The following is a 14,177-nucleotide window of genomic DNA, read 5'->3' on the forward strand; positions in this document are numbered from 1 at the left end:
TCAGAGGGAGGAAGAAAGCGTTAGTGCCCGAGCCCTAAACCACTTTCATACTTACACATGCACAACCCAATGCTGGCCAAGCCTGGGTGTAATGTAAGAAGAAGAGGGGGGAAGGGTAGATGAGAGTTCTGCCCTGTGCACAGGTCGTCTAGGGTCTGCTGTAAATCTCCGACTTTCTTCAGCTCTTGGGAGGGTTTTAAGCCCTGGGTTCTTCCAGGGGCATTTTCATCCAGGGACCTTCTTCCCTGTGCTCTCGGTACCAGTCCAAACCGGTCTTCCATGGTTCCCATAGTTTCCCCAAAACACACCGGTTTCAGGGTCACGAGATGGTTGTTTTTCAACTCACTGGCCTTTGCAATCTTACTGGTTTTTCAACCTCTTCAGTTCTGTCTGGCTCAGTTCTCCTTTCTCGTGGCTGCCTGAGGTTGAGATAAGGGCTTCTGCCTGTTTGGCAGCAGAGAGCTTGTTAGTGTGCGCTGGCCTTGGGCTGCAGTTTCGTTCCTTATCTTTGGGCCTAGCTGGATCTCCTAGTTAACCTGTTCCTTTCTCCCTTCCTCACTCTTTGGCCTCTTGTAACCTGCAAAGGAATCTTCCATTCCACACTCCCATCTTTAACCTTTCCCAAGATACTTCCCAATGCATAGAATGGCGTTAGCAATGTACAAAGCTGGTGCTTACCCAGGGGTCCCCCATGGGGGAGGGCATTTTATTGTACACCTGCATCAGCTGTGACTTGGATGCTTTCACCTAAGTGCAGCCAATAGTCACTGGCGCAGCATCAAGCAGTTTGTTGTACTTTGGTTCTTGCCACTCTCAACACCTGTAAGATTTTTTTTCATTTGGATCTCTTATCGTTGATTTGGGCTATGTGTTTGGCCTCTCTGACTGGTGTCAACACACTGGAAAATGCATCAATTGCAGTTGTTGGTCTTGTTTTCCTTCTTCCCAAAGACTGACAGATCTGTATCATAGATTGTGTTCTTTGGTTGCCCCCACTTCAGATGGGCACTTGTGGCACAATCACTGGAGTCAAGGGCTTGTTGTAGTATGTTCTTGTAATGCTGTGACTTTTCTTGGTCTGCTATGACACTGATATTAATATGAGGACAACCTTTTACTTTAGATCTGTATATTTTCTTTGGTTTAAGTCCGACCTAGCTGCCTACCAGAAAGTGGTCTTTGTCATAATCAGCACTTTGATAACTTCAGGTAATGAGAACGATATTAAAGTTGTTATGCCTTGTGTGATAAGATCCGGTTTATGCCAGTGGCCAGATCTGGGATATTTCCAAGACACTTTGTGTTGCAACTTTGTCTGAAAGAATGAGTTTGTTACACAGAGGTCATAATAGGAACAAAATTTGAGCAGTCTGAGACCATTTCCATTCATCTTACCAGTTCCGTGTTGACCAAGACAGTTGGTCAATGCTTCATGATCAGCTCCAACCCTTGCACTGAAGTCCCCTAGCAGGAAAACATATTTGTGTTTTGGAATCCTGCTGATGGTGGTCTTCAACTGGTCGTAGAACTGGTCCTTGATGTTAGAAGACAAGGAGAGTGTTGGGGTATACACACACACACAAGGTTGACTGGGCCCTCAGATGTGAACAAGTATAGTGCCAAAATTCTCTCTGATTCATTTGTAGATGTCTCAGTCATCCCCAGAAGTAAGTTCTTGATGGCTCTCGCATTTCTTCAGCAGTTTTCCCCTGCCAGAAAAATCTGTAATCTTTTCCCCTGAGACATCCACTTGATGCTAGCTGTGTTTCTTGGAGGAATGTGATATCCACATTGAGTTTAGAACTGTAGAAACATGATTACAATTGGTGATAAGTGAACTGGAAAACTCCAGTTTGACTGTCAGGTCCCAGGCTGCCAATTTCAAATAGCAAATGATATGAATTGAGTGGATGTAATCTGGGAAATAATAGTGACACAATAAATATTGCCCCCCGCCCGCAAATGTTAAGAGACTAACAATGGCGGTAGACTTTTTTTTTATGGACCATAATGGTTGGTGACCCTTGGCATCTCCCTGTAACCTGCACTACCCAAAATCACAGCTCCTAATGTTGCACCACACTTCCTTCTGCATCCTCTGCGACTTTCTTTGAGGCATTGTCTACACTACAGACTTATATTGGTATAACTATGTCACTCATGGAGAACTCCCAGTTATTATGGAGAAATGTCAGGTTTATACAATCATTCCTAGAAGTAGGTACCACTTCCCGGAATATTATGAGAGCCTAGGTAGGGGCAATATTGGTATTGTACACATTTAGATTAGGATACTCTGGGATAAATAGAGTTGACATGTTTTAAAAGAAGTTTACATTCCTAAGCATGGGGGAGGAGGACAGTGCAGCCTCTGCATACTGTACCACCAGTACATGACAAAATAAATTACTGTCAGTTTAACAGAGAGAACATACCCACTGAGAATTCTGTCAGCCATGGGCTTCTGAGCAAGCCATGTTTATTGCCTGATTAAATATTAATATGAAGAGAGGTCATGGTCTTTTGTGAAATCCCATTAGTAAACTAAACACCAGTGTAAAAAAAAAATCTAACTTCAGCATTATTTGTAATATGTCCTACTTAGAATTGCATGACTAACAGTCAGCAAATAAAACTGTGAGCTCTCTCTATCTTTATTGTGAAGAAACATGAGTTTTCCCCACAGAGCTTCCGGGCAGGAGTCTGGGGAATTTCACAAGCCCAGTCTAAAAAAATATTCAGATTGAGGTGGTGGGCTCAGCTGAGAATAATGTTAGGGACACTTGTGGAACAATATGAATTTGGAAAAGAACTGAGACTCTTGTTCTTCTGGGCAGCTGGTAGCATTATTGAGCAGACACTGTCAGCTGACTTTTGCAAGGTACAGCATCTGTATTAACCTTCAGCACTGATGGTCCAAGGTCTGATTATTGAGCTGCATTGTGGTCTTTGTGGGAGAGGACTGCTGGTCTTGTTGGCCTGCTTTCCAAATTACACTTTGAGTGCATTAACCATTATTATTTAAGATTTGTATATAGCATCATAGCTGTATATAGCACTTTAGAGAGAGGAGAAAGATTTATTATTTGTACTACAAGAGTGTTTAAGGGCCAGCCAAGATTGAGACCCTGTTGTGCTAAGCACTGTACAAGTATAGAGTATTTAGATGTTCCCTGCCCCCAAAAGCTTACAATCCCTGACTTGTGGAATTTACAATTTAGGTTAGATATGACATGATGTGATGCAGAGAGAGAGAGATTATCAGGCCAGGGAGGGAGCCTTACATAAAATAAGTATAGTTAGTCAGTGGGAAAAAAAATCTGTGGTAATTGGCTAAAGTTCTAGTGGAAAAAAATAGATTTTTCATTTAAAATTTGAGTACTGAAAAGCTTTTGGGACAAAAATTGAAAATGCTACTATAGTACCTTGTGGGAATTATAGTTTGAGTGACTTATGTCCCCATTCTCCAATGTGGACTGGGCTCCTCAGCTGGATAGTATTGGTCATGATGCAGCACGGCCAATGGACTTCCAAGAAGGCAGTTGTGGTGCATCATGGGAAAGATAGTCTAGCAGAGGAGCCCAATTCAGAAGAAGAATGGCAATATGATTCACCCAACTACAACTCCCATAAGGCACTGTAACAGCATGTCCAAATCAAAGTATTTCTGGTTCTGAGTGTTTAGTTTCAATAAAAGTCAAAATTTTCTGTGGAAAGTAGAAACTTTTTGCAACAAAATTTGTTATTCATGTAGTGAGGCGGTGTGGTCCCCCACCGCCCCGGAGAGGGATGAGCCCTTCCGGACTCTGGAGTGGGCAGAGCTAGGGAGCTCTGGGCCTGCCCCTCAGAGGATCAGGCGGTGCCCCAGAAGTATAAAGGCTCGACCTCAGAGCTCACTGGAGAGCCAGCGACCAGGGAGGCCAGATGCCTCTTGCCTAGCCGGCGACTGTAAAACCCCTGCGGCCCAAGGTGCACACAAGGACTGGCCTGACCTGCCCTGTGCCAGCTACCCGGAGGAGTTGTTGTGCCTGCCCCATGCCCACTACCAGGAGGAGTTGCCAGGGCAGCCTCTCACCACCTACCCCGAGGAACCCATGGTGCTGGACCTTGCAGAGAACACCACCATGACCCAGGTACCACAAAAGGGAGAGTGTAGAAGTAGCCCGAGGGCAGCCGACCCTAGTTCTGCTGCAGCACTGCCAGAGCCCATGTCAGTGTGTTGCGGCCAGGATCCCCACCGACACGGCAGCGGGTCTTGTGCTGCTGCTAGGGCCCTGGGCTGGGATGCAGTGGAGTGGAAGGACCTGCGTCCCCCCTGCCACCCAACTCGTGGGTGGCAGTCTCCCCCTCTTCCAGGGCCTTTAGAGGCCTGGGCTTATTACTACTGTGTATACTAATACTGGTTAGCCTCTTCCTGAGGGCCTGAGCACCTGACTCATTGTTGCCCTGCCCTGACCTAGGGCCTGGGCTTACTGTGCTTATTTCGGTTGCTGCAAGGGCCACAGAGGGAGATTCCGGTGGCCGGACTAATTCCCCCCAAGTTATCAACAGTGTGTAATGAGGCGGTGTCGTTCCCCGCCACCCCGGAGGGGGACAAGCCCCAGCTAACCTCTTTACAATTCAAAAATCTGGCTTTCTGTCAAAACAGTTTAGAGAGAAAATTTTTGACCAGCCCTAACAATAAGATTATGATGTGGCTTCTTATTTTTGCAAGGCATGCATTATGTCAGTTTATAATTTCAGGTGTTGGTCTGGAAGTCCTTCTTGGAAAAACTGGATGGGGGGAATGGATTTGAAAGAAGGAGCTGAAGGAGGATGCATACAGGAGCAGAGGTGATATTCCAGGTATAAAGGCTGTCATAAAAATAAAGGGAAGGGTAACCGCCTTTCTGTATACAGTGCTATAAAATCCCTACTGGCCAGAGGCAGAACCCTTTCACCTGTAAAGGGTTAAGAAGCTAAGGCCATTTCTACACTACCCACCGGATCGGTGGGTAGTGATCAATCTATCGGGGATCGATTTATCGTGTCTAGTCTAAATCGATCCCCGATCACTCTGCCGTCGATTCCAGAACTCCAACACGGCGAGAGGTGGAAGCAGAGTCGATGGGGGAGCAGCGGCCATCGATCCTGCGCCCCGAGGACTTGAAGTAAGTGATTCTAAGTCGATCTAAGATACGTCGACTTCAGATACGATGTTCTCGTAGCTGACGTTGCGTATCTTAGATCGATCCCCCCACCTAGTGTATACCAGGCCTAAGATAACCTCGCTGGCACCTGACCAAAATGACCAATGAGTAGACAAGATACTTTCAAAGTTGGAATGGGGTGGGGAACAAAGGGTCTGTCGGTCTGTGTGATGCTTTTGCCGGGAACAGATCAGGAATGCAGCCTCACAACCCCTGTTAGTTAGTAAGTAATCTAGGTAGAAATGCATTAGATTTCCTTTTGTTTAATGGCTGGTAAAATAAGCTGTGCTGAACGGAATGTATATTCCTGCTTTTGTGTCTTTTTGTAACTTAAGGGATTCTCTATGTTTTGAATCTGATTACCCTGTAAGGAATTTACCATCCTGATTTTACAGAGGTGATTCTTTTACTTTTTCTTCAATTAAAATTCTTCTTTTAAGAACCTGATTGCTTTTTCATTGTTCTTAAGATCCAAGGGTTTGGGTCTGTGTTCACCTGTACAAATTGGTGAGGATTTTTATCAAGCCTTCCCCAGGAAAGGGGGTGTAGGACTTGGGGGGATATTTTGGGAGAAGACATCTCCAAGTGGGCTCTTTCCCTGTTCTTTGTTTAACACGCTTGGTGGTGGCAACATACGGTTCAAGGACAAGGCAAAGTTTGTACCTTGGGGAAGTTTTTAACCTAAACTGGTAAGAATAAGCTTAGGGGGTCTTTCATGCAGGTCCCCACACCTGTACCCTAGAGTTCAGAGTGGGGAAGGAACCTTGACAGAAGCAAAATGAGAGAATTTACAATTTCCTTTTAAGAGAAGGAAAAAAGAGTATGACAGGATCATGTTGGTAACAAGAAAGGACTGGGATTATACCAGAAGAAAGGCAGCACAAAGTCAAGGAGTAGGCAAAAGTCCCAATTCCTCTTATCTATATTCTGTCAACTGCCTTTTAAGAGGCAGCTTTTATTTAGGAATGAGGACAAATCCAAAGTCAGACATCTGGGGTCATACAGACCCCAATATTTCAAAATGAGTGCACAAATGGCCACATAGCTTTTGCTCATGCTTAAATTGCACATGCATGCAGCACTTAGGGATTAGTGTATGTATGTACTTCTGTGTGTCTACAGCCCTGACATGCCTGTACGTAGCTGGTATTTTGCATGTGGAATTAGAGGGTTTGCACCTTTGCATGCTCACTTTAAAACATATGAGTCTTAATCTGTCTGAGCCTTCGTTTTCTCATATCAAAAATCAAGCAACCAGGAGAGGCAAATGGTTTAAAGTCCATGAGTGAAAGCAAAATGCAATCTGCTGACAGGAGTCAGTTTAGCAAGAAAAGTACTCTTCAGTAATCACTTGAGCTGAAACTCGGTAAGAAAAAAAGCTGTTACAGTGGAATTGAACGATGAGCTAAGGGTCATCAGCAAAATCCCTCAGTATGCCTACTACCTTCCTATAAGCATGTGCTGAAACAAATAAACTAATATATTGTAGCTGTTCTGAAATCTATTTAAGATCCTGAATCAAAACATATATGTAGCCTAATGTCCAAATTCTACTGCCGTTTACACTAATGTAGATCCAGGGCAATTACATCAAAGTCAATAGAATTATTACAGATTTACACAAGTACAAGTGAGAACAGAATTACACATGGTATTTTGAAAGAATGTCCCTTCTTCACATACTAGAAAAGACTGAATTTGGGATTCTTTGTTTTCCATAAAACAGTTGATGAGATCACAAGATATTTAGAACAAAATTCCACTCCTTATTACAGATTAATAAATTTTGAGTCCAGAAAGCATCATTGTCATCATCAAGTCTATTTTCCTGTATAACATAAAATTTCACCCAGTGATTCCTGCATTTAACCCAAAAAGTATGAATGCACATCAATTAGAAAAACATCTGGGCTCGGTGTAAAGATGTCACATGATGCCACATCTCATGGTAAACTGTCCTAATGGTTAGTTACCCCTTTAATCTTTTTTCCAGTTTGATTTTTTTCTGACTTTAATTTCCAGTTGGTAGATTTTGTTATGGCTTCATCTGCTACATTAAAGAGCCTTGTGCTCTCAGACATCTTCTACCCCATATAGGTATGTAAATACTATGATTAAGTCACTTGTTAGACTTCTCTTTGATAAGCTAAATGGTAGGGCTGGATGGTTAACCAGATTTTTCTGTTTCACAGGAAATTCCATGATTTTCATTTTTTTCCCATTCCACAGCAATGAAAACAAAAAAAAAATTGGAATCTCTCATGAAACAAAATTATAGAAAAAAATATCTTCAGGTCAATCAAAACATTTCATTTTGATAAAAGCAAAATGTTTCATTCTGATTTTGTCTTTTAATTTTTTATATTGTATGTGTGTGTGTGTGTATATATATATATTATAGATTAATTTAAAAAAAACCCACAAAATTGAAATGTTCCAATCCTAAAATATTCAAATTTATCAGAATTCTCTAGTCTGTTTTTTCCAAAACAAACATTTTATCAAAATCAACATATTTCTGCAAAACATTTTATTTTTAACAAATCCATATTTTTCCAGCTGAAAAATGTTCCACTGGAAAACTTCCATCCCTCTCTACTAAACAGATTGAGCTCCTAGAATATCTCATTTTAAGATGTGTTTTCCAGAACATCAGTTGTTCTATTGATCCAACAACTATCCAACAACTTGTCCACTGCAGGTCAACCTTCCTTCCATAAACTGTACAACTGGAGAAAGGGCCTCCTTTAGTCCTCCCTGCCCCTCCCTGCCCCTCCCAAAGTTTAACCTGTAGCAACACCAGTGCTGGGATCTCCCCAGACTCCCTCCATAGAAGTGTTGAGGGTATAGGGATATGACTTGGCCCATGGCTGGACCAGACATCTCCTTTAGGGGATGCCCTGCTTTAATCTTGCTTCCAATTTCAATTTAAAAAACTAGACCCCCTACTAATCAATTCATGAATATCCTAAGACCTAACCTGCTCACTGAGTCTCTGGCCTGCCAATGGAAGGAAGACAAACAACTCTACGTACCTTAAACATATCTGGCAGTATGGAAAATTTCCTTCCCAACCCCAAAAGGGTGACTAGTATGATGGTCCATAGCAAAGTCCAAAGACCCACTCCTTTTCTACTCCCAAAGGGGTCAGTGGAGCTTCAGGAAAGCTGTTGCTCCCAGGGGATGATGCCTCAGGAGGGTGAGCGGTCTTATAAAATCTCCTCTCCTCATCACAGGAGCCAATGAGCTTCTAGTGCACCCTTCTATCTAGCCAAGGAGCCCCAGGACGAGGGGGATCACCCACAGAGATCATCGGGGGAGGGGGAGGAAAGAAGGGATGATCCTTAAAGGGACCCAGAGGGACCCCACTAGAAAGTCCTCCAATGGATGATTTGCAATTGCTTTTCTGAGGTAGATCTCTTAGCTAGTTTTATAGCCATCTAATATGGGCCATGTTAAATTTGTGTCATGATAATTTTGAATCAATATGTCACATGGTATTGTGTCAAATGCCTTGCAGACAACTACGTATATTACATCAACACAGTTGTCATTTTTATCAACCAGTCTTGTCAAAGAACAATAACAAGTTAATTTGACAGGACCCATCTTCCATGAATGCATGCACAAGTGCCACTGGAAACAACAGGGCTACTGAAGTACTTAAATACTGATAGCTTTCTGAACTGTGGCCTCTATGAAGAAAACCCTGATCAAGCAGTAGCAGCAGACACTGTAATACTATTTAAGAGACACCAGTGTACTTTGTTAGCTTCAGTTATCCAGTTTCTGGCTAGTATTTGCGTGGGAGCTGGGGGGAAAAAAACTAGAATGCTGTCACTGGAGAACTGTGATGCATTTACAAGAAATCTAAAAATGTCTCCTTGCTCACCTTTGGCTTTTGAGCTAGTTAGCAAATGTTCATCTCAGCAGGTCTATTATATCTCCTGTTGGATGTGATAAATGACAGTAATTTTTTTACAGCCTGTTGCTAGCTGGAATCTGGTGAGTAATATCACCTGCTATGAATTGTGCTTGGTTAATGGCCCTCTAATTGGAGGTTTTGAGACTATGTACTACGATTCTGAAGGGTCCCCAGTAATCTCTGCATTTCCTGTGAATACCTTAGTAATTCTTTCATTTCCACCAAAGCTGTATTCAGCCACTTATAACTTTCAGACAAAAACACTAATGTAAGATTTCTGTATTTGTTTGGTCAAGTGCAAAACTTTGTTATTTTCACTGGCAAACCCAGATTTCATCATTGCAAATTGGCAAAAAAATCTTGGAACTATCTATACATATTGGGACACAGAACAGGAAGGGAGGCCAATCCCCTTCTTTCACAGGCAACCCTATCATATAATCTCATTCAGAAACATTCACTGATTTGTCCCTGAGAATAATGCACTGTTGTGAGAGTAAAAACTTGTCATGCTCAAAGGACAGATCTTTCTTGACTTATGAGAAAACAACATTCAGTTAAAGCATATATTTTATTTTTACTGTTATTATTGTGGTAGCACCTAGATGCCCAAATCAAGATCAGTACTCCATTGTGCAAAGCACTATACATACACATGTAGTAAGAAACAATTTGTGCCCCAAAGAGTTTACAATCTAAACAGGCAAGACAGACAAAAAGTGGACAAAAGTATTATTGTCCCCATTTTAAAGTTGTGGAACTGAGACACAGGGAGATTACGGCCTTGTCCTCAATAGAAAGCTGTACTACATTAAATATATCAGTATCATTTATACTTATATGGGAAGGGGGCTATTTTACATCAGTAAAAGGTACCTTTTAACATGTATAATTGCGTCCTCCTGGGGGTGGTATTGGTTTATCTCTATCTTTTTTTTAAAAAAAGTCACATTCCTAACCAAAATAATTGTACAAAAACTGTGTGTTAACCAAAGTAAGTGACTTGCCTAATATCATACAAGAAGTCTGTGGCAGAGATGGGAATTGAATGTAGTTTCAGAGTCCCCTGCAGTGACTTACCACAAGACTATTTTTGTGTATCTACCACAGTTTTGGAAGTATGGTACTCTCCATTAAAAGCAGAGATTCTGTGAATTGAAATACATGACAGCACCCAAGATAACAAAAACAAATGTTGGCTATAGATTCTCATGTCTTTACAAAGGGAGGAAAATCTAATGAACTGGCTTCAAATCATTTGTAAATGCCCAAAAGAGGCAGGATAACATGAGGACACTTCTTGAAGCAAGCAGTGCATTTCAAATGGTGATCTAATTTTGGGCAGATTTAGAAGAGGTGTGTTGACTAACCTGAAAAAGCCATTATTTTACTGACAATGTCCTTGGAAATGAAGAATTACAAAAAACAAACACAGATCTCCTTAAAGAGCTTTAATTTAATTTATTTTCATAATAACAAAGAGAAAAATTACATTCTTATATTTTACCCTTGTTTATTTTTGTCATATTCATTCATTTCTAGTATGTTTTCATTTTCGTTATTCTTTTGAGTGCAGATCTTACAGTACAATCTAAATGTGTTTGAATACCTTTTCAATATGCATGGCCCTCAGTAATTGTTTATCAAAAGAAAAGAATGTGCCTATTCATAGTGTAATGAAAACACTTCTTGTTTTCTGAACGTTGCTCAAAAAGTAAGCCATTGTAGAGGTGGCATCTAGATTGCAAACTATTACTGAGGCATCTAATCCTCCCTGGTACCTCAATTCCACCACCTCTTTAAGAATGACTATAAGGTATGTTATTGTTGAAGGCTGAGGATATTTTATTTCCTGAGTTAAAGAAGCTCTGACTGCTCATAAATGATGGAGCCCCAAGGTAAGGTCCTTTTTATCTGTGTGTAGTGATGCCTTCTATTAGATGGAATACAGATGGAATATGCCAGATCTTCTCAATTCTTCTAATGACTTTCTTGAAAAGAGAATACAGTCTATTTCTGATATCAAATTGGTTCCAGTGGTAGCAATGGTTGGAATTTGGGGTGAGACGTGTGTTATTTCTGATTCTCTGAGCATGGTCAGGCAATGACTCTAGGTTGAAATTTTTCAAGCAACTCAGGAGATTCAGGGTGAGATTTTCCAAATCACCTAAGGGAGTAAGTTCCATTGATAGGGGCTTTTGGAAATCCCACCCTCCCCATTAATTTTAATGAAAATTATGCGGGTAAATCCCCTTTACTGCTTGGAAAATCTCTACCTTTGTGTCTCTTTATACTGCCTATGTGTCCAGGGATTATTAGGGCAATTGAATGTTCCAGTGAATTGTTCAGTAACAACTGAAAATAAGTAGACTAGGAATTTTATTGTTCAATATTGGAAGCTGATCCTGTTTTTATTGAAGTCAATAGAAAAGCTGCCATTTTCAATTGTATCCTGGAAATACCACTATTCAGGGGTAGACTTTTTAGAGACAGCACCATTGGAAATGGTATGTGCTTGTTAGTTTAGTAGTCAGAATACGTCACTTACCCGTATACAATTTTCAGGTGTTCACAGACACACAAACTGTGCTTAATACAATACAAAATAAATATTCAGAATAAGAGATTTGGAATGCCTTATGAGGAGGCAGCAGACTGCATTGACACAGTGCGTGAAAAGAATAAGCTTTTCAGTGATGTAGGATTTCAGCTAAAAAAAGGGACAGAAAATTGAGGTTCATCAAAAGCAGGGCGAAAAGTTTGTCAAAAAGGCTGTAATGTGCTATTAATTGAATACTGTTGAGAAATTTAGTGGTTCAGTTTTAAGTAAACAGTAATCAATCATGTGGCAAAAAGTTAAGCAAATGGGGAATAAAAATAATTAAGCCTAGGAACTATAAAGGCATGAATCAAGACCTAAAATCAATTTTAGGAGAGAAACAATATTAATACTAGTATATGCGTATACTGTCATTTATTCCAAAGGATCACAAAGGAATTTACAAAATGGTACAAAAAGATCAGTTCATCTGTTATTGAAACACAACAATTGCAGTGGTGAAATATGGCAGACAGCTCTGAATCAGTGCATAGCATACAACATTCCCAAGAGGAAGTGAGGGATGTGATATAAGTCCGTACGTAGTTAATTATAGCGGTGCGGAGTGCCACTATTGTTTTTGTTGCATCATATCTGTTTAAATGTCAGCCTTTCTAAATCCTCTAAAATCAATCAGCTTAGTCAGATTTCACTAAAATTTGGTGTCCCCCAGGAGGGTGTGTGATAGAGTAAGTGATCCAAATTTGGGGTCACTTGACCAAAAGGTTCCTGAATTATCGGCCTTTCAAAAAATGTGGTTTCCTTCTGCTGACATGTACTGTTAAACTGAGAGGCACTAGTTATTTGATGAATCACAGACCTCTTGACTGCTGTGAATTCACCCTTCAATTAATGTGACTAAGGGTAATCACAAACTTCCACCTAAAACCAATGGAGATTTGGATTAAGTGGATAGAGGTTGCTAAAATTTGTGAGTCATGGATGATCTTTTATTTTTGGTCCTTTCAATAGATGTAATTCTATGCGTGAGAGTGAATGGGTTGTAAAAGTAGGCCAAAAGCTTGTACTTTTCAGTAACTGTAGGGTTGACAGAGTAAAAGTATGTGTGTTACAGGGCATATTGGGGCATTGTTGAAAGAGGGTAGAGTTATGGTTGCATGGACAACCATGCTGGGACTGGGGGCAGAGACTCTGGGGGCCCTTAGAGATTCCCTCACTGCTCCCATTCTGCTGTGCCCAGCAGAAGCTCAACGCTCCAGGGAAGCTGGCCCACAGTATTCTGCTTCCCTTTCTTTCCTCCACTATTGCTGAGTTTGGCTGAGCAGTGTTAGAAAGGTGCTATATTCTACTGCAGGGAAGACAGAGTTAAAATTGATGGGAAAAGTGATTTCTCGGTAGAGTTTTGTGTATCAGTTCAAAAAGCTCTTTGGGATCCTTCAAGTGCCTTAAAATTGTAAATTATTATTACACATTAAAATTAAATAAGTTTCCCATGGAGAACAATTTTTGTAACTTTATGTTTCAGTGCCAAGAAGCTTGAGTAATTATATTCAATTTTTTTTACCCGTTTCTTCGTATTTCAAGTTGACAAAGTAGCAGGATTTACTCAAGCAGAAGTAAAGCAGAACATAAAAAATGTCTGTCTGTTGTTCCATTTTAATATGCAGTGCTCAAACTGAGTTAATACTTTAAAAAGTATTTGTTTGATTAAAAACCACGTATTGGCTTTAACAGTATTTCTTCTCTTTCCATACTTCCATCCTTTTTAACAAGAACAAATTCCACAAAAATGCACAAGAATGTTTTTTTTTGCAAGAATATTAACAGAAAGTGAAAATTGTGTAAATACTTGTGCAAATGTTTTAGTGAGAAGATTCACTCCCAAGAAGTTCATGCAGTCGGAATTAATTGATTTCCTTGCCCCTTTTAATAAAAAACGCAGTCATCCAATCAGGAAACAGAAATGATACACCTGGTTTACACCACCACTGGCATACCATTAACATCAAAAAGTGAGAAACTGTACTAAATAATTCAAAACAACCCACAGGCTGAAATTTGCTTGCATAAAACAAAAGGTGAATAATTTCAAATATCTGACATGTTTATAAAAAATCAAAATCTGTTTGCCAATCATTCACTACAATAAAAGGGTGGGAGGGCAGATACAGAGTACTAATCCAACACTTTCAGAAATGTTCACTATTTTAAGGCACCTCAGTTTTGAGGCTGCCCAAAATGAAACTCATTGGTTTCTATCAAAGTTCTGCATTCTCAGCACCTCTGAAAACCAGGCACAAGCTATGTTATCTTAGGAACCAAATAGTTTGAAGCTTAGACAACTAGTGATTGCTTCTGAAAATGTGACTGCATAGCCACTCAATAAATTATATAAATTATATATTACAAATAGGTCAGCTGGCACATAAACTTAAATTGGAATGGTGGAAGTGCACATGTAAGCTTTCCCAAATTTTGAATTGTGTGAGAAATAATATTAACA

This window comes from Lepidochelys kempii, chromosome 1 (genome assembly GCF_965140265.1).
Source record: "Lepidochelys kempii isolate rLepKem1 chromosome 1, rLepKem1.hap2, whole genome shotgun sequence".
In the NCBI taxonomy this organism is placed as follows: domain Eukaryota; kingdom Metazoa; phylum Chordata; order Testudines; family Cheloniidae; genus Lepidochelys; species Lepidochelys kempii.